The sequence below is a fragment of the Dipodomys merriami genome, unplaced genomic scaffold (assembly GCF_024711535.1).
Source record: "Dipodomys merriami isolate MVZ:Mamm:240054 unplaced genomic scaffold, mDipMer1.0.p SCAF_8, whole genome shotgun sequence".
NCBI lineage: Eukaryota > Metazoa > Chordata > Mammalia > Rodentia > Heteromyidae > Dipodomys > Dipodomys merriami.
In genome coordinates this window covers 12,021,723-12,041,297 of record NW_027206401.1, presented here as the reverse complement: position 1 = coordinate 12,041,297, position 19,575 = coordinate 12,021,723, and the positions used below count along the sequence as shown (strand labels likewise).

Genomic DNA, 19,575 nt, shown 5'->3' with positions numbered 1-19,575 from the left:
TTTTCCTTTTTACTTGCCTCAAGGCAAAGGAACAGAAAGTAAAATTACAAACATACTGAAATTCCTGCCCAGGCCAGGCTTCATACACCTCAAGGCTAGGCCCTATACCTGGTTATAAACATAAGTCTCTCTTATCACCCATCCTCCATATCAACAACTTTTCCTCCTGTCCTGCTCATTGCCCGGGTCCTTTGTTATTGCCATGGGTTTCATTCCTATGAATGAAATGAGTGTTGCAGTGCTACCAGAGAAGACAGAAAAGACCTTCACTGTGTTCCTCTCAAAATCTCAGCAACACGAACTGCAGAAAAAGATAATTAAGTTAGGGAAATTTTGAATTCTAGAATTTATTTTATTTTTTATTTTTTGCCAATCCTGGCACTTGAACTCAGGCCTGAGGACACTGTCCTTGAGCTTCTTTTGCTCAAGGCTAGCACTCTACCACTTGAGCCACAGCGCCACTTCTGGCTTTTTCTGCTTATGTGGTACTGAGGAATCAAACCCAAGGCTTCATGCATGCAAGCCAAGCACTCTACCACTAAGCCACATTCCCAGCCCCTCTATAATATTTTTAAACAATGCAATTATATTATACACGAAGGAACTTTTCTTCTAGCTATTTTGAAATACCTGGTAAACCGTTACCTATAGTCACCTTATTGTGCAATAAAACAACAGCACTTATCCCCCTATTTAATCATTGATCAATGTCTCTCTTCTCCCTCCCCAGCCTCTGGTAACCACTATCCTGCTCTGAACTTTGATATAAACTTCTCTAGATTCTACATACGAGTGAGATCATGTTGTGCAATCCAACTACTGGGTATATACCCAAAGGCAAAGTTAATCACAGTGTGGAGGAGACATCTGTACTCTTATTATTTGTTGCCATATTCTTAAAGGTAGCCAAGACAGGGAGACCCCTAAGAATCTATCAGTAAAAGATTGGATAAAAAAGTGCTACACAGTATATAATACATGCATCAAAGCATCACATTGCATTCCACGAATGTGGACAATTTTTATATGTTAACTAAAGATGGGAAATTTTTCAATGCTTTTTGTTGTTTTTATTGTTATTATAAAGGTGATGTACAGAGGAATTTCAGTTTCATAAGTCAAGTAATGAGTACGTTTCTTTTTGTACAATGTCACCCCTTCCTTCACTCTCTCCTAGTTTTTCCTCCCATTTTCCCCCACAAGTTGTATAATTTATTTTCAATAGTATCTAGTGAGTACTACTGCTGCATTTGTTCACCTTTTGTCCCTCTGTTTCTGTGCTCCCTTACCTCCCCAAATACAGATAAAAGAACATTACAATATAAAAATAAAAAAATAAAATAAAAACAACAAAGCAAAATCCTCATTATTTGGATAGAAAAATTTTCCATTTTTAAAAGGAAAGTATATATACATATATATATATATGTATGTATATGTATATATAAAATGACAGAAGATAATATACTCTGGAATCTGAAGTATAGTTAGTTAACCTTTGTATAATATAAAAAATACTATTCAGTCATTTAAAATGGAAGAAATCCTGTCATTTTATACATAAAATGTCTTGAAATTTTTTCTTCTTTGTAATATAAATGTTTTATATAACTCTATCATCTCAGTCAGTATGATTAGTAATCCACGTCTTTTAATTTTAGATAGAAGTCTGGAAACTGCAGTTGAGTGTTTTCTTTCTTTTTGACTCATCTCCAGTAAGCTGTCATTAACTCACTTCTTATGTGTGTTGCTGTTGTTTACTTCCATGGGTTCTCTGGTTTCAAAATAAAACTGGTTTCAGATGCAGCTGTCCTAGCTTGTAGCTTGGATCTTTGCACATTCCAATAGCATTTTCCACTGGAATGTTAAATTTAATGAATGAAAGACCAGATGTTTCAGGTACATTCAGCCTGAGTAGAGAAGGCACACACAACAGGGCTCTAATGGCCTTTCAAATACTTAATAAATTAGCATTCATATCAACTCTTCAAAATTACCCCTGCCTATGTATAAGCATGTGTTCTGTTGAAGAGAAATTTGTGATATCTTTCAAAATGTCAGATCATTTCAGACAATTTGATTTTAGTTGCATGATCTGATAACATAGAGGCATCATAGAAATGCGTCACTGTACCTGGTTTGCTAGAGGATTTGAACAGACTTGGTGTCCTGCTTATGGTTTAAGCTTAGGCTATAGCTTTGTGAAAACTCAGCTTATTGTGAAAGATATCACCAGTTTGATGCTACAACTCATTTTGTCATTGAGATCCTCAAACCCACCAAAATGAAGATTCCAATTGCTCAAGATCGTAAAATAAATTTAAAGCTAAAGTGATTTCTTTCTCCCTTTTCCCTCTGGGATTTAATTTTTTCATTTATATTTGGCTTGACATTTTTCATTGGCTTCTTGTCTTTTCAGTGTTTCAAGATTCAAAAGAAATGTTACATTTATCTTTTTAAAATTTGTTTTCAGCTGAGGAGGGAGGTTGATTTGAATAATTTATTAGTGTACATAGGAAGTCCTCATATACGTTATTATTAAAGGAGACAATGTTAGTTTAGCTGGCCTTTCTCTTACATAATTCCTCCAAGAAGTATTCAAAGTAGACAGTGTCTTTATTTGAAGGGGATACATTTGAATCTCTAAAAGGTTATATCACCAGACCAAAGTCACTAACTGACTTTGAGCACAGACATTTCTGATACCAAATGACTACCATCATTTATAGTGTTATTGTATCTTCTGTTTTCACTCTCAATTCTTTTATTTTGAAAAATTACAAACTTTCATAAAAGTTATAAGAATAATACAATAAACATCTACATTTCTTCACTTAGCTTCAGATTCATTAATTCATATAATTTCCTCAGGTGCATCTGCTCAATGTTTCTTCCTCTCTCTTCTTGTTTTCTCTCTTTCCATTCCCCTTTTTCCTTCTCCTTCCTCCCTTTGCTCTATTTTACTTTCTCTTCCTCTACCATTTAACAGTTACTTGTTACCCTAACATTGCATCACATCTCCTAAAAAGGCATTCCTCCACACCCACAATACAATTATCATTCAAAAAAGTAAATATTGAGAAGTGGCTCAAGTGGTAGAGCTCTCACCTTGAGCTGAAGAGCTGAGGGACAGCACTCAGGCCGAGTTCAGGCCCCACGACTGACAAAAGAAAAAAAAAAGTAAATATTGTTTTAATGCCATTATCAAATCTAAAATCAATTTTAATTTCCCAACAGCCTCAACAAAAATCCTTTGTAAATTTTAAAATCATATATTTTACTCAGTTTTCATGTCCATGAATTATTTTCATTTATTTATACATGTTTGTTTGTTTTTGCTGCGCTGGGGACTCAATCAAGAGCTTCATATAAGCTAGGCAAAACTCTACCACTGAGCTACCTCAGCCCTGACTTACTATTTTCAATATGACTGATTAGAAAAGGGAAAAATAAAAGATGATTTGAGAAGAAACACACACACACACACACACACACACACACACACACACACACACACACACACACATATACAATGTTTTGGGTAAGAAGAGAAACTTTTTAGTTTATGCCCTCCTATATTGTTTTAAAATATTTTTCAGTGAGCATGTACAATTATGTAACTTGTAACCTAATATAGTTTTGATTTAAGGACTACATTTTAAAGTAATTATGGGGGCTGGGAAGGTGGCTCAGTGGTAGAGCCCTTGCCTTGCATGCATGAGGCCCTGGGTTCGATTTCTCAGCACCACATAAGCAAAAAGAAAAAAGCCAGAAGTGGCGCTGTGGCTCAAGTGGTAGAGCGCTAGCCTTGAGCTGAAGAGCTGAGGGACAGCGCCCAGGCCAAGAGTTCAGGTCCCACAACTGGACCCCCCCAAAAAAATAAATAAATAAAAAAATAAAGTAATTATGCTGTTCAAGAACTACTAATAGCCGGGCGCTGGTGGCACACGCCTGTAATCCTAGCCACTCAGGAGGCTGAGATCTGAGAATCACGGTTCAAAGCCAGCTGGGCAGGAAAGTCCATGAGACTCTTATCTCCACTAAAAACCACCAGAAAACCAGAAGTGGCGCTGTGGCTCAAGCGGTAGAGCACTTACCTTGAGCTGAAGAGCGCAAGGACAGCGCCTAAGCCAATAGTTCAAGCCCCATAACCAACAACAACAACAAAATAGAACTACTGATATTTCTGCTTAGTATTTTTTCTTACTATGCTGCTAGTTTTGTATTTGCTAAAAATATTTGATTGTTCAAGTACAGCATTTGCCTCACAAGCACAAGGCCCTGAGCTCAAAGCCCAGTAGAAAGAGGAAGAGAAGAAAAAAATCCATTTTATGTGACAATACATTGACTTAAGAAAATAATCACTTTATAGTTTACAATGATTGTCAGTTGAGTCTGTTATACCTAAACTGTATAACCAAAATTTAAACAAAAATTTAAAACACTCAAAGAAGCCATTGTTACAAAATTTTAATAGAAAAAAAAGAACTAAGCAATGTTAGGGGATTTTAGAAGGCTATCAATCCATTTTCTATTGCCACCACAAAATAGCTGAAGCTGAATACTTATTTCAACTAGAGGTTTCATTAGCTCATAGGTTAGGAGACTGAAAGTCCAAGTCAGATGGCCTCCTTGTTTAGTCTTTAATGATAGTGATATATGGCATCATAATAGAAGCACATGGGAGAGGATCACATGATAAGAAAAGAAGCCAGAGAGTGTGGAAAAGTCAGTTTTAATTTTTAATAACAACTCACTATTGTGGGGACCAACTGGGTTCCCCAAAAACTATATTAATCTCCTGGATGACCTACGCACTTCCTGCTAGGACACACCTCTGAAAGGCACTATGGAACTCCAACACTGCCACAACAAGAACCAAAACTCCTAACATGTAAACCCTAGGGGAGAAACTACTTCCCAAGGGCTACATTTTTTGTTACTATAGTATTTTTCCATAATGTGTATATATATGTGTATATATATATATATCATATATATATCACTATACCTTACAAATTATCTTTGGGGTAAAACATATAATTTTAAAATCAGAAGACATGGTTTGGGGTATAGCTCAGTGGTAGTTCACTTGCCTAGCATGTGCAAATGTTTTTTATATATGTGTGCATATGTATATTCTTTATATATGATATATATGTATATATATACATATGTATATATGTGATATATGTATGTGTACATAGATATACAGATATGTATATATACAGATATACAGATATATATACAGATATGTATATCTATGTACATAAGTATACATATATATGTGTGATGGACAAGCTATGTTTGCTGAATCTTTGATGCATGGTGGCAATATTTAACTCTAATCTTTGTAGAACAGGTTCTGCCAATAACCCTGACCTTTAGCAAATCACATTGGTTTTTACAAGAGTAAGACAGATATATATATATATATATATATATATATATATATATACACACAGATATACACATACCTATATATGTATACATATGTATGTATACATAGACAGTATATAATGTACATATATACATATTATATGTGTATATATACATATACCTAAAAGATAATCTCAAATAAAAATCATCTACTTATTACATGTATAACCTTAAACTAGTTATTGATATTCTTGGAACTTTAATTTTCTGATTTTAGAATCAGAAAGAATTTAAATACTGAGTACATTTTATGAAGTCAAGGATGTACAAAACACAGAAATGTTCGTTTGTCTTATAGGACATGAAAATACGATACATTATCATATTTTCTCACCTGACAGAACATGTTTAAGAACTTGAAGATAATCTCAGCTAGAAGGATTAGTTACATTACTGGCTAAGTGCATTCCTCCTGCCCATGCCGTCTATCACTCTTATTACTATCAATCATTCCTTTTTACTGGGGATTTGATTAAAGAATCTTTATGGGGCTAAATGGAATATAGGATTTATTTTTATTCCTTGGCTGTGAAACTATTAATATTTTATGTATTTCATATATAAAAGAAAATGGAAAGCATTATAGTGGGAGAGAAAAGTACATTAAAAATCTGATTTTAATAGAAAACCTTTATCTATGAGTATAACTAATGCTGGTTTGAAATATCAACTTTGGTCAAGAGACTCTGGTAATTGCATTAGTGTCGATTGGTCAGCTGGTCTTTCCAGATGATAGAATTCACAAAGGAGAGAAAGTTAATAAGGCTAATATTGTGGTAGAAAATTAAAGTAAACTATTCTAGCCTGCCTAATAGTGTGGTAAAAATTAAGGTAAACTATTCTATCCTAAACCCAAGTTTTTATTAGATCAAATTGAAACTAAATGATGCTGGCTAAATTAGGTAAAGATGAAATTTCAACAAGAAGACAATGATTTTTCCTTATTGCTTCTAAAGAATCTTTATTTCTGAGTATTAACAATAGGAATGGTATCTATTATAGGAGAAGAGAGATAAGTTAACTGAGGTTAGACACTATAATCCCAGTGAATTGGAATAAAAGGATCTCTTTTATATACTGTTAATACTCACTCTGGTTTAAAAAATATTGTAAATGTCTTACATATTTGATCCTAAAAGCTAAAGGTCCTACTTCCCTCATATAAAAGAAAGGATCAAACAGAATGTTTTTGATGGACAAGCTATGTTTGCTGAATCTTTGATACACGGTGTCAAACTGGTTCTGTCAATAACCCTGACCTTTAGCAAATCAAGCAGTTTTTACAAGAGTAAGGCAGCTGGATGAAATAATCCTTGAAATCACTTCTAGTTGCAAGATTCTGCAGTACTGTGTGTTAATTTAAAAGTATGGTCCTGAGAATGCTCAAGGTTGAACTTTCTTTCAACCTTATCCTGATTGAATATTAATCCTTGAGACTAGTTTAGTGCTTGCTATACGTGGAACTTACTATCAGGAATTGGTCTAGAACCATCTTTCTCTCCCCCACCCACTCACTGTAAAACCCTTCCACTGTGAATAAAAGACAGGAAATGACAGACTGAGGGAATTCATCTTAAGGAGGCAATGTCAGGGAAGTGTGAGCTGAAGACTGAGAGAGCATAGGACTCATCAGTTCCCCAAACTCTTATCTTTAAAGGCCTTAATCGTGGAGTATTCCATACTCTGTATCCTGCCACATGGAAATGGAAGATTCTGACTAGGTTCCCCAAATGCATTGCCTAATTTGGCAAAAATGTAAACCATGTGCAAATTGAAATTGTGGATCAGGTGCTATAGTATATAGTGGTTTTGGATAACAAAGAAGAGCATGCATGAAAACAAGAGGCCATCATCTTTCACACTCAGAACCATAGAATTTCATCATTGACAAATGTCTGGTACTTGATGCAACTCTAAACCAAGAAAGCATGGCAAGAAACCAACAGTTACAGAGATGCTTCAAGGAACATCTGAGTTTTTTCTCCTTCACTAGTGGGCAAGGAAACTACAACAACATGAGAGAGACTGTTGGAGTCTTGGGGCCATTATAACTTGGAATAGTAAGGACATTGGAATCTATCTGTACATTGAGATAGTTGGAAGCCTGTGCTATAAAGATTTCGTTCTCAAATACAAAAAAAATCTTAAAATGATCTGTATGCCAGTTTATTACTTCCTATGATAAAGTAAAATTCCTGTTCTTCACAAAAAAAAATCTTAAAATGAAGGTGAACAGAGTTTCCAAGAGAATAGTAATTTCTGCACATAATATACACCTATCAATGGGAAATTGCACAGGTGTGCACCATGATCAGGACCCCATAGGATCCCTTCGTCTTACCTAAAGGACTAAACTAACTTGTTTAATGGTGGCTTCACACAGCAGTCTGGATTCCAGATTGGAATCCTGTCTTGGAAAATGTTGAAAACTATTTTGTCCAAAACAGAATATCTTGCTAGTCAAATATCTTTCTAAAATGTTGACTATAAGTGAGGTAGACTTGGGGTACAAATGTGTATTACCATAATCTAGTGTCAAATTCTGCTATAAGAGCTCATAATGTTATTTGGCTCACCAGAAGCTTAAAATTCAAACACTGCCATAGCTTGTCACTTTGAATACATTTCCTTTTTCTAAGGACCATATCCAACCTCACAAGACTGCTGAGTCTCAGGAGCCATTAAATGTATAAAAACACTCCCTAATCTTTTCCTTATCTCAACTCTCCTGCCTGTTTTTTGCTGTTAATAGATGAGTTGTTAGAAACTAGAACCCTGACATTATCAAGGGTAAAGAAAAGTATTCAAAGAAAAAGAAAAAATAGAACACAAAGTTCCCTGATGAAATGCTGACTCTGAGTGTAAGATAGACAAAGCAGTTATTCATAAATCTGAGGTAGCATTCTTTTAAATTTTATTTAAAGAAATGCTATAGTAGCTGAAACTAAAGTCTACAAGTACTTCCCTAACATGTTATTTTTTTCATCCAATTCAGATACATAGACTTATTATTATAGAGTACTTCAGAATTCATAAGGTTTTCCATTTTACAATAGCAAACATTTCAACATTTATTTTGGAAAAAAGATGTCTAGAAATGTTTATGAATTTTTCTAGTTAGCAAAGCAATAATTAAGTCTAGAAACATGAAAATTATCCAATGCTTCTTATCCCCACCTCCAAGCACCACAACAAAGTTTGTTTCGATTTTTTAAATTTATTTGGAACTTTGTTCTCAGAGAAATAAGAGAACGAAGTACATAGGGAGTTACAGGTCTGTCCTAAATGCCTATAAACTCTGGACTAAACTGTCTTATTTAAAACGCATTGTGTTCTGGGCATCATGCTCTTGCTGGATTCACCAGGTGCTGGTGGAGATGGGAAGAGGAAATTGTGCATGCACAGATACGAAGGCATGAAAGACTATACAAAGTTTATTATCTTAATTTTGCACTTTGTAAAGTTTTTGAGAATGAGAACTGCTTTTTAATCTTTTTTAAAATGTGGATTCCCTAAACAACAGTAATTGTACTTTTGTCTATTTAGTTTCCAGACCATACTAGAGACTTAAATGAAATCAGATTCTTTACAATAACTCATAGTCTCAGGGGGTCTGTCTCCTCTGGCTTCAAGATCTGAAGCTGGGACATAAACATTTTCTGTTCGTTGATGGGTATCATTGTGAGTCACAGTACAATTCTTTCTAAAGTATGATAAGCTTTATACCCCATAGGCCCATGGAAGACTGGATTGAACTAGGGAAGTTTTTGGCCATCTTAGCAAAATAGTGGTTATTGAGCCAAGGTGACTCAATAGCAAGAAAGGAGAGTGAATAATATTCAACAAGAATGAGAGAAGAATGGCAGGGACACAGGAAATTGTTCTGTTGCACCCTGAAGGCTAGTATATGTGGACATCTGGGAAGTTTTGGGAATAAGCCAATGGCAAACCAAGGAAGAAGCAAAATCCTTAGCTCTCTCCTGTTCACCCAGCCTCCTATCAAGGAACCTACTTCAAAGAGGACAATGCTGTTAAGATTTCTGGTCTGATGTCTATCAGGGCTTCTGTTCCTTCAGATCTTTTAACCATCATGGAAATGAGGTCAGTACTCTGTGATTGTCATTTTGCTGCAAATTCTTGAAATATTTTATTATTTGCAGAGATTTCCCTCCTGACTTAGGATAGAAAAATGAATGTGCAAAACTTGAGTCTTAATAGTAAAAATTTGTTTAGAAAGGTCATTCCCAAAGGATTTGGGGGAAAAAGAATATTTAGGGAACAATTTTAATACTTTCATTTATTGACATAGATGCAGTATTATTCAGTAAAAATTTAGAAAATGACAACATAAAAGGTATTTTAAAAAATTAAACAAAGGTCACCTTGAATGACACTACTCAAAGATAATCTCTTTCTAGACTTTTTCTAACATATAGTCTCATTCAAATATATACTCACAGCTTCAGAGAAAATTCAAGGTTTTAGAATCTGTGATGAAATTTACCTTAGTTTCTCACTTAATATTGTGACATCATTTCATGGTACTATATATAGATCTATATACAGATCTATATATGGTCACTGAATAATATTCCCTGGAGTTATCTACATTTTAACTGTCTATCTTAAGGGATGTTGAGGGTAGCATCCTTGGGTATGCACCTTCAAATATGTGTCCAATTATTTCTTTAGGAGTGGAATCTCTGGGTCTAACAGTTTGCATATTTAAAATTCCAATACATGTTGTTAAACTGCCTTGCCGGAAGCTCACACCAATTATACTCCCACTCCCAGGATATAGGAATGCCAGTGTATCCACCATGCCAACACTGGAGTTTTATTTTTTAATTAAGCCATTAACAAATAAATCTCACTGGTTTTGAGTGAAATTGCCTACAGAGACTAAATTTTTTTCCTGTATTTATTGACTGTTAGCAATACTTTTTGTAATCTCTTCTTGCTCTTCTTCTATTGGCCTGTGAGTTTTTCTCCTTATGATTTTTAATAGCATCTTATATATTTGGTATATAATTCTTAGTCTCCATAATCTATAAATTTTGTGAGGACAAAAACTATCCTCTTTATCACAATATAATTATCCTCCAATGTAATATTTTACACAGAAAAGATATTCAAAAATATTTGTACAATGATTGACTTTTTAAATCATATACAAGCATGTTTTCCCTATATTTTATGTTATACTTTGTAATATTTCCCATCCAAAAGTTTTTGAACTTCCCCTGGCTACAAAAAAAAACCTCTTACCATGTATTTCTTCATCCATTAAAAAGCATACAGTTTCCATATCAATTATAAAATTAATAAATATTTATGTAACACTTCACGTGCCAGGAACCATTGCAAACATTTATGTATGTACATTCTTCCCACTTAGTGAAGAGTTGGTCTGTTCATTCTATTTAGGACTTCAATTGATTGGATGAGACCACCCACGTTACAGAGCACAATCTGCTTTATTTAGATTCCATTCATTTTAAAACTAACTCACAGAAATACCTCGAATAATTATAATTAATAATTGGGCATGGTGGCCCAATAAAGTTAGCATCTAAAATTACCCATCATTGTGAGATACAGAGTAGACATAAGTTTGGCTTTTGTAGATTGTTTTGCAAAGTAGTTGGACTGTTTACATTCCCATGCGCAGTAGCCGAGTTCAGGTTGTTTTACATATTTCATTGCTAACCCTGTTGGCACTGTCAGTCTTCTTAACTTTAGGCATTCTGATAGAAGGAAGTGATGAATCATTTAGTAATTAGTATTTTCTCAATATGGAATAATGTTGAACCTTTTCCCATGAATTAACTGGGTATTTGGATATCATCTTTGTGAAGTGCTTAAGAGTCTCCCCCCACACATTTTTTTATGGTATTGGATATTGAACCCATGGCCTGAGCTATTCTCATTTTAAAACTCATGTTGTTTTTTCATACGGATTTAAATACTTTTATATATGCCTGATTTGAGCCCATTACCAAATACATTCTTACAATAGAAGCTTAATTTTTTGTCCATGTAGGTCTATGGTCTGCCTTGGATTAATTATTGTACATGGCATCAGGTAGAAATCAAATACACTTTTTTTTTTTTACCAGATGAGTAGTCAATTGCTCCAGCACCATTTGTTCAAAATATTGTCCTTTCCACTAAACTGCAGCAGTGACTTTGTCATAAATCAAGTTCTCAAGTTCTATTTCTGGACTCTCTATTTTACTCCTTGGGTGCATTCATCTATCATTCTGCCACACTGTCTTAATTACTAAGCTTTATAATAAATTTTGAAACTTGGTAAGCTAAGTCTTTCAGCTTTTTCATCTTCAAAATTGTCTTGGTTATTTTAGGCCTTTACATCTCCAAATAAATCTTAGACCAGCTTTAAGTTTATACATGCACACATTTCGTGATTTTTCTTCCTTTCTTCTGTATTTTGTCTCAGAAAATGTCTCTTCTCCTCCACTTTCTATTTTGGCTTTCAATGTGATTCTCATATGCTTCTTATAGATAGCTAAGAGTTGCCACTTCATCCCCAGTCCCTCCTCCTCCCATCATCAGCTGGACATCTCTGGTATCTCACACTCAGAAAAATCATCTTTCCTCTCATACCTGCTCCTCGTTCTGTGTTTCCCAGTCATGTGGCTCCAACTTTGAATCATCCTGAGTCTCACCTTTCCATCATTTAGCTGAATACTTGTTCCATCATGTAGACCAGGACTTGTTCAAGATGGGCATGTGATTCAATTACACCTTAAGGAATGGGAAAGGAAATTAGTCAGGAGGAGCAGGGGAAGCAGCTCTGAAAACATTTTCTTTCTCTTAAGACAACTTCTCTTCTTCCTCTGAACACTATCATTCAGGATGCCCTGAACTACCATTACCACCAGGTTGTTAGGCACAGAAGGATGTTAGCTAACATCCATCATAGCAGAGAAGAAATTTGAAATACCTGGTCCTTAATGATATTATTGAGCTCATTCTTTCAAACCTGGTCTATGTACTTTAGAGTTTCCAGATTTCAGAAATATACATTTCCTTATTATTGATTTTCTTTATTTTATTGTTGTTGTTGGTCATGGGGCTGGGCACTTGCCCTGAGCCACTTTGTGCTCAAGGCTAGCACTCTACCACTTGACCCACAGCACCACTCTGGTTTTTGAATTGTTTATTAGGGATAAGAATCTCACAGGACTTTTCTGCTTGGGCTGGCTTCAAACCCTGATCCTTAGATCTCAGCCTCCTAAGTATCTAGGATTACAGGTATGAGCCACCAGCACCCAGCTTAGTGTTTATTTTAAATTAGGCTTTGTCACAAGCCACTGAAAACATTCTCAGTGATAGGACACAATATATAAACTTAGTATCTCTCATTTTGGCAATTGAATGCTCTCTTTATGGCTTCAAATCTAACTCATTTCACATAACTACTACCAAATTATCCATTAAAAAAAACTGTTTAATCTTATGTCTCATGCAAAGATCTTTAGTCTTTGCAGAGATTAGTCTTTGCTTGGCATTTGTAGTTGTTATACAGCCCTATCCTCCTTTGTAAAACTATTATTATACATATACAGAATTAAGTGCCGTCTTCACACATCTCTTTTTTGCCTTTTTCATGTTATCTCTGATGGGATACTTACGCTTCACTTCCACCTGTCCACATGTAATCTTCTTGAAACTTTACTTATCTCTCCCATGTCCACCCTTTGCAAAGCAGTCTCTTCTTTCCCAAGCTTCTACCATTTATCATCATCTACCCTCCATCTGTGCTAGTTGTTTAGCATAACCTTGTCTACTACCAATACTGTTGAATAAAATTTTCCATGAAGATGGGATACATGGCTTACAGCACTTGAGAAAGGGGCAGTGCAACTAAGAACTTGAATTTTAATTTTGTTCAAATTTAAATAGCCAGTTAATGGTTACACTATCAGAAAGCATAGTACTAAAGGGATCTTGAATACAGAATATATATTAACATAATGATATACAGTATACATGTAATGTGTATGTATATATAATTGTGTATGTATATATTAGGATATATTTTGATATATACTATATTTTATATAACACATTATATATGTATATATATGTATCGCATGCATTTCTTGTGACCACTGCAGACAGTACCTAGAAAGTGACAATCTGTTCTACTCCTTTCCTCCAGTCTTATGGATAACAGATGCTGAATATTCACTGCCTCAATAAACATGGATATCACATTTACAAAACACATAAAGATTCATAGTATTTTTGTCCTAAATTCTAATAGACTCAATAAGAAATCCCTAGATGACCAAAATTTCAGTCTGTTACAGAGGAACAAATGTCTGATTCCATTGTAAGAGGACGTATCATCTATGCTTCTCTAGTACACACTATTCCTTCTCTGGGTGAGATTAAAGAATTACTTTTAGGTTAAAAGTTTTTTACTCCCATTTTATTAATATTCTATGGCTCAAACTCAGGCCTTTGTGTGGTGTAAACAGTGCTCTACTGCTACTGCTGAGCTATATATCCTCAGCCCAAACTTCGCTTCTAAAAGTACTTATTTTGTGATAATTTGAAATTTTCCAAAAGCTGTCAGTAATACAGAATTGTCCCCATTAATTAATTAACTAATTAATTTTTGTTGGTCATGGGTTGTGGGGCTTGAACTCTGGGCCTGGGCGCTGTCCCTGCGCTCTTCAGCTTATGGCAAGTGCTCTACTTCTTGAGCCACAGCACCACTTGTGGTTTTCTGAGTGGTTTATTGGAGATAGGAGTCTCATGAACTTTCCTGCAGGGGCAGCTTTGAACCATGATCCTCAGATCTCAGCTTCCTGAGTGGCTAGGATTCCAGGCATGAGCCACCAGCGCCCAGCTTAAAATTTAATTTTTAAGTTAAATATTTGAAGTTAAAAAATAACACTGGTTCACCAAGTTTCAAACATCATCGCCCTCTGTATGTGTAGGTAGATGTGAATATGTGTATATACATATCTATAATAATGTGTGTACATATACATTATATATGTATAATGTATATATAAATATATGTAAACATGGTGTATATAATATGCATAATTTTTCTGAACCATTTGGAAGAAAAGCACATACATGTTAACGTGTTTTTATTCCTTAATACTTCCATGTTTCCTTATGAATGTGAATATTTTTGCATAAAAATATACATAAAGTTTAATATATCAAATCCACAGTCCATATTCAGTTTCAGCAATTATCCCAATAGTATTCTTCATATCATTTTTCTCCTCTGACAAAGGATCCAGTTCAGGGCACATACTCCATTTAAATGTCATGTTCCTTTTGTTTCCTTTAGTCTTAAGTCTTTTCTTTATTACATTAACAGCATTTTGAACATATACTAATGCTAGTTCTTTTATAGAATTTTCTTCTGTTTAGGTCTGTCTGATATTCCATAATTAGATCTAGGTTCAAGCTCTCCAAAGTTGGTACAAGGATATATTCACACATATCCTTCTCCCTCCCCCAGCCATATTGGGTCTTAGACTGGATCTACTCCCACCCAGTATACTTAGAAGTTTAGAAAGTATTGCACTTCTATTAAAATATGTACATGAACATCCCATAAAAACAATATTTTACTTAAAAAATATTTTACTTCAATGTTCGACAAGAAATGCACTCACTACCTTATGTATGTAACTGTAACCTCTTGGTGTATCACCTTGGCAGTAAAATTAAATTAAAAAATATTTTACTTAAAACAATTCAAAAGCACTTGTTTACTTTGTGCTTATAGATTCAAAGACGTTATTTACTTAGTAATGGATTCTATTTATCTAAATTACTGCATAAATTATACTATTACTGATTATGGAAATAGCTCTTCAGAGAGAACCGCTGGAAAGTACCAAGATTCAATGACTTCTTACTGCTACCAGCGAGTAAAACTACAGCATCATCTGGAAGTCCTACTTCACTTTAGCTTCTGTTTATGATAAATTCCAGTATCATAACATTAGCATTTTGGGCTTTTCAAGTGGTAAAGGTTTTGAATGGGTGCCATATACCCCAATATGTCAGGTGACTTTAAAGAGTGAGCAAGGGAAAAGAAAGTGGGTGGAAAGCTATACTTACTAAAAGATGCTTTCAAATAAAAGTCTCATTGTAGCAATACAGCTGATACTGGAAACAGAAGAATAAAATTGATCCTTATGGATTTTTCTCCGGAGTAACAATTGTTTCAAGGAAGAAACTGGCAGCGTTCTGGACATTTTGGACAGGGGCAGAAAAAAAATGCCCTTTTTTAAAAAAAAAACAAAACACCACCATGACAGCGCTAGAATTTTTAAATACACATTTTACAGTGTGAGAAACGTTCGAGTGTTGAACTTTTTTTTCTCCTCTAGGAGGAAATTAAACAAATATTTCTTTAAGAAGATAGAAACTTGAAATCTCTCCCTCTCCCCTCAAAACTAAAGTGTCTTTGGCTCCGTTTCTGGAACTTCTAGGAACATGCAATTAAAATTAAATCGAAAGCGCAAACCCCTTGCAGTATTTCATCCTTTCCCCCCCGCCCTTCCTTTTTTTAAAACTTGTTTTCTCCCCACTGTTCAAAGGAAGTGAGAGCCCGACAGCCCCGACGCGGCGAGCTCCCTCCACGGCCGGCACCGCCGGGAGACGCGGCCGGCCGGTCACCGGGGCGCAGCGGCCTCGGCGCGGCCAAGGGGGTGTGTCCTGCTGGCGGGCCCGGCCCCCGCCTCCGCCGCGGCCCACCTGCTCCCGGCGCCGGCCGCGGTCCCGTCCCCGGACGGCCCGCGGGATCCCACCCGGGCCCCGGAGCCCCACTCCCCTCAGGGGCCCGCCACACGCTTCCGGACCCCAGTGCGACGGACCACAGAGCTGGAGTTCCTTCCTCCTGTCAGCCCGAACCCCTAGCGGCCCCAAGTGTCGGGCGACCTGCACCCCTCCGGTGGCCGGGCGCCTCCGCCCCGGCAGCCCCTGTGCACGCGGCCGCTCGGCCGCCCGAGGTCCAAGGCCGCGCGCCCCTCAGCCTCCTCCCGACGGGCGTGGAGGACTGCGCGTGTCGGGGGCGGGGAGCGAGCATCCGCCGCAACCTCCTCCGCCGCCGCGCCCCCGCCGCCCGGCTGCTGAAGGGGGTGGGGGGGTGAGGGGGGAAGGCCCCGTCACAGCCGCCGCCTCAGCCGCCGCCTCAGCAGCAGCCACAAATCTCGCGATGTTTGCCGGCCGCCGCGCCGCCATATTGTGTGACAGTATTTTGATTTGGACTGGGCTGGCGGAGCCGCGGCGGGAGCGAGCGAGCGAGGGAGCGAGCGAGCGCCGGGGGGGTGGGGGGAGGGCGGCCGAGCGCGAGGGGGTGGGGGCAGAGGAGGCCGGGAGGCCGAACGAACCGGAGCCCGGAGTCGGGGCCGCGACGCCGCCGCCCAGCCTTCGCGTTTGATCCGCAGCGGCCGCCGGCGGGGCGACCCAGCCCGACCCCCTCCCCTCCCCCTCGGCCACGAGCGGCGGCGGCGGCGGCGGCGGCGGCCGGAGGGAGTTGGCGGCCGAGCGGAGCGCGCTGAGCGGGGAGGGAGGGCGGGCTGAGGTGTCCCCCCTGCCGGGTGGAATCGGAGGCGGCGGCGGCGCTGGCGGCGGCCGTGGTGGCGGAGGCGGAGGCGGCGGCGGCGACGGTGGAGACGGCTGCCCTAGAGGGAGAGGCGGCGGCGGCGGCCGAGGAGGAGGAGGAGGGGGAAGCGGCGGCGAAGGGTAAGCGGACGGCGCTGCCGGGCCTCGGCGGGGTCCCCAGCCCGGCACCCCCCCTGCGGCCCCCGCACCTCCCCAGGGTCGGAGACGTGCTCCGCCGACTCGCGAGGCCCCCGTGGGGGCGTCCGCCCCCCCCCCTCGCCCTCGTCCCGCCCCAGTCCTTCCCGCAGCGGCGAGGCCGAGGGAGGCCCCCCAAGTCCTCCAGACCGGGTGGGGGTGGGGAGCATCGGGCCTGGCCTGGGCTCCGGGGCGTCTGTGCGGAGGGGGAGGGGGCGCCCGGAGGAGCCCCGAGGAGGGGGTACCAGGGGGCGGTGCGGGCTGCGGCTCCCGACCCGCCCCCCGCGTGGGAGCGGGGATGGGGGGGGAGGCAAATGGGGGAACCGAGGTCGGCATGGAGATGACTTAGGGACCGAGGTGTTGGGGGGAGGGGGAAGAAGACAGTGGAACGTTTTCTCAGGGGTCCGATTTGGGCTTCTCGGCAGCCTTGTTTGAAGTGGGGAGCAAGCCCCGCTGAGGCTGTGTGGCCCCTTAGGGTTCCCGGGATTATTCTAGCTTTCTGACCGATCCCCAAACCCCGGCGACCGTGGGTGAGCCAACTGCGAGGCTCCGGGGGTCCCTTGGCCTGGCTGACAGGTGACAGGTGGATCTGCCCGTGCGTGGCGGATGCTGTAGGGTGGCTCGCGCAGAGTTGTGTGCCGAAGTGTCAGGGGCCGTGCGAGTTCGTATTTAAGTGTTTGGCCACGTTTCATTCCATATATAGTATATTTGGGATGTTAGGTTTCCATTCAAGTCAGCTTAATTGTTGTGGAGAAATTCTTCAAATGTTTCTGATAAGAGGGGTTTCCAAGAGAGTGGGGGGCGGGGGGCGGGTTTATGTGCAGCTTCACAAGACTTTCTCCCGAGCTTCATGAAATTGAGGTGCCCAGAGCTGAGGAGCAGCCCATTTCAGTGCCTTTATTCATTGGAAAGTTCTTGAACACTAAGGTCGAATTCAAGCCAACAGTAAAGCAGTAGAATTTTGCATCCATTTTGTCTGTTTCAGTTAAGTTTGTAACTTAACTCAGTTTGTAAGTTTGTGACTGGCCCAGTTTTAGGGTAAGGTTGATTCACATTTTATAAAAGGAATGCATTTCTGTTTTCAAAATATTGCTCATTATGCAATTTCAGCTTTAATGGGTATGGAATAAAATTTGTGCTTTCAGTTTTTATTCACCATACTCTTTTATTTACCATACTCTTGGTACAGTAGCAGAGTTTTAATACCTTTTCAGAATACTTTTAAATTCACGAACTCCTTATTGACTTTTCAACTTGACAACTTGGAACTTTAAAATTGAAAACATAGCAGTTTGTCATAAAGGAAGACTTCGCTTTTCATTTGATTGTATGCTTTTTACTTAGAAACCATAGGGTGAATTGTCCAGATTTGTGAGCTATAGAAGTGTGCAGTTTAAGAGAGATTTTTAACAGCTTTTAAGAAAATGTATGTGGAATTAATATGTTGAATGGTGGCACCCTCCGTGTGTTAACAGGAAATAGAACAAAAATTCCTGTGATTCAGAACTTACGTTCTCCCCCTCTTAAGTCTCAACTAGTATCCAGTAAAGGTTGCTTTACGTTTTAAATCATAAAGAAACTGAAAGATGAATGTGCTAATTAGATCAGTAACATATCCACTAAATGTGCTGCATTTCATTTTTCTCCTGGCTTCATAAAATAACTTTTCCTGAGTTTAAAAGTATGCTCCGAAGAACACATGCAATATCACTGTTCAGATCTTAGTGAACTCTTTAAAGTAGAATCTGTGCTTCTGTAACTCATTAATAAGTGGATGAAGTGACCAGAAGTTCAAGTGACCCATGGGTCCTGAAAGACAAATTCGAACTTAGAATCAGACCTAAGTGCCTATCTTTGGTTTTTTTCTTTAGTGGAAAGAAGTCCTTGCCTTCAGTTAAGGATATTGTAAACCTTGTCTTCAGTTATTACATCCAAATGAAGGAAACTGTATAGTTCAACTCTGTATAGTTATCTAGCACTGTAACTTAAGCCAGTATCAAGTATTCTTTTTGTTAGTAACACATTACACTTAATATGATTGGTCAGTATCTTGACAGAAACAAAACTCTGTCCTACTCCTGTAACTTGCTCTGTAAGGAAAATTCTTTTCCCAAAGTACTATTTAGAATGAAATGTATTTATGTATCAGTAAACCTGTTACATTTTGAAAAACAGGGATAAAATACAGGTTCTTCTGCAAGTAACATGCCAGAAAATTGCTTGAAAAATGTCTGAATTTTCTATAACTGCACATTTTTGTTATATAAACAAACTAAATGAAAATCAGTATACTTAGATAACTTTTGACTCGTTGTAGATTTAATAAAG

The 19,575-nt window shown here is 38.6% G+C and overlaps 1 protein-coding gene and 1 long non-coding RNA gene across 11 annotated transcripts in view; one reads left to right on the top strand and one right to left on the bottom strand.

Annotated features, from left to right (window-relative positions):
• LOC138819385 (uncharacterized) overlaps window positions 1-16,547 on the bottom strand; it is a 199,422-nt gene extending 182,875 nt beyond the window's left edge. For 7 of the 9 annotated variants that reach the window (XR_011369413.1, XR_011369414.1, XR_011369415.1 and 4 more), the window contains exons 1-4: window positions 16,323-16,547; window positions 15,565-15,693; window positions 12,067-12,207; window positions 3,109-3,160 (exon numbers count right to left, since the gene is read on the bottom strand). This is a non-coding gene — a long non-coding RNA (uncharacterized lncRNA). Of the gene's footprint in view, window positions 1-3,108; window positions 3,161-9,884; window positions 11,187-12,066; window positions 12,208-15,564; window positions 15,694-16,322 lie in introns of those variants that run through there. The other 2 variants (XR_011369416.1, XR_011369420.1) reach the window with 2 other exon arrangements.
• Window positions 16,548-16,798: 251 nt separating this feature from the next.
• Tab2 (TGF-beta activated kinase 1 (MAP3K7) binding protein 2) overlaps window positions 16,799-19,575 on the top strand; it is a 67,528-nt gene continuing 64,751 nt past the window's right edge. For both annotated transcript variants that reach the window (XM_070010710.1, XM_070010709.1), the window contains exon 1: window positions 16,799-17,193. The gene's annotated coding sequence lies outside the window, so the exon portion shown is untranslated. The remainder of the gene's footprint in view (window positions 17,194-19,575) is intronic.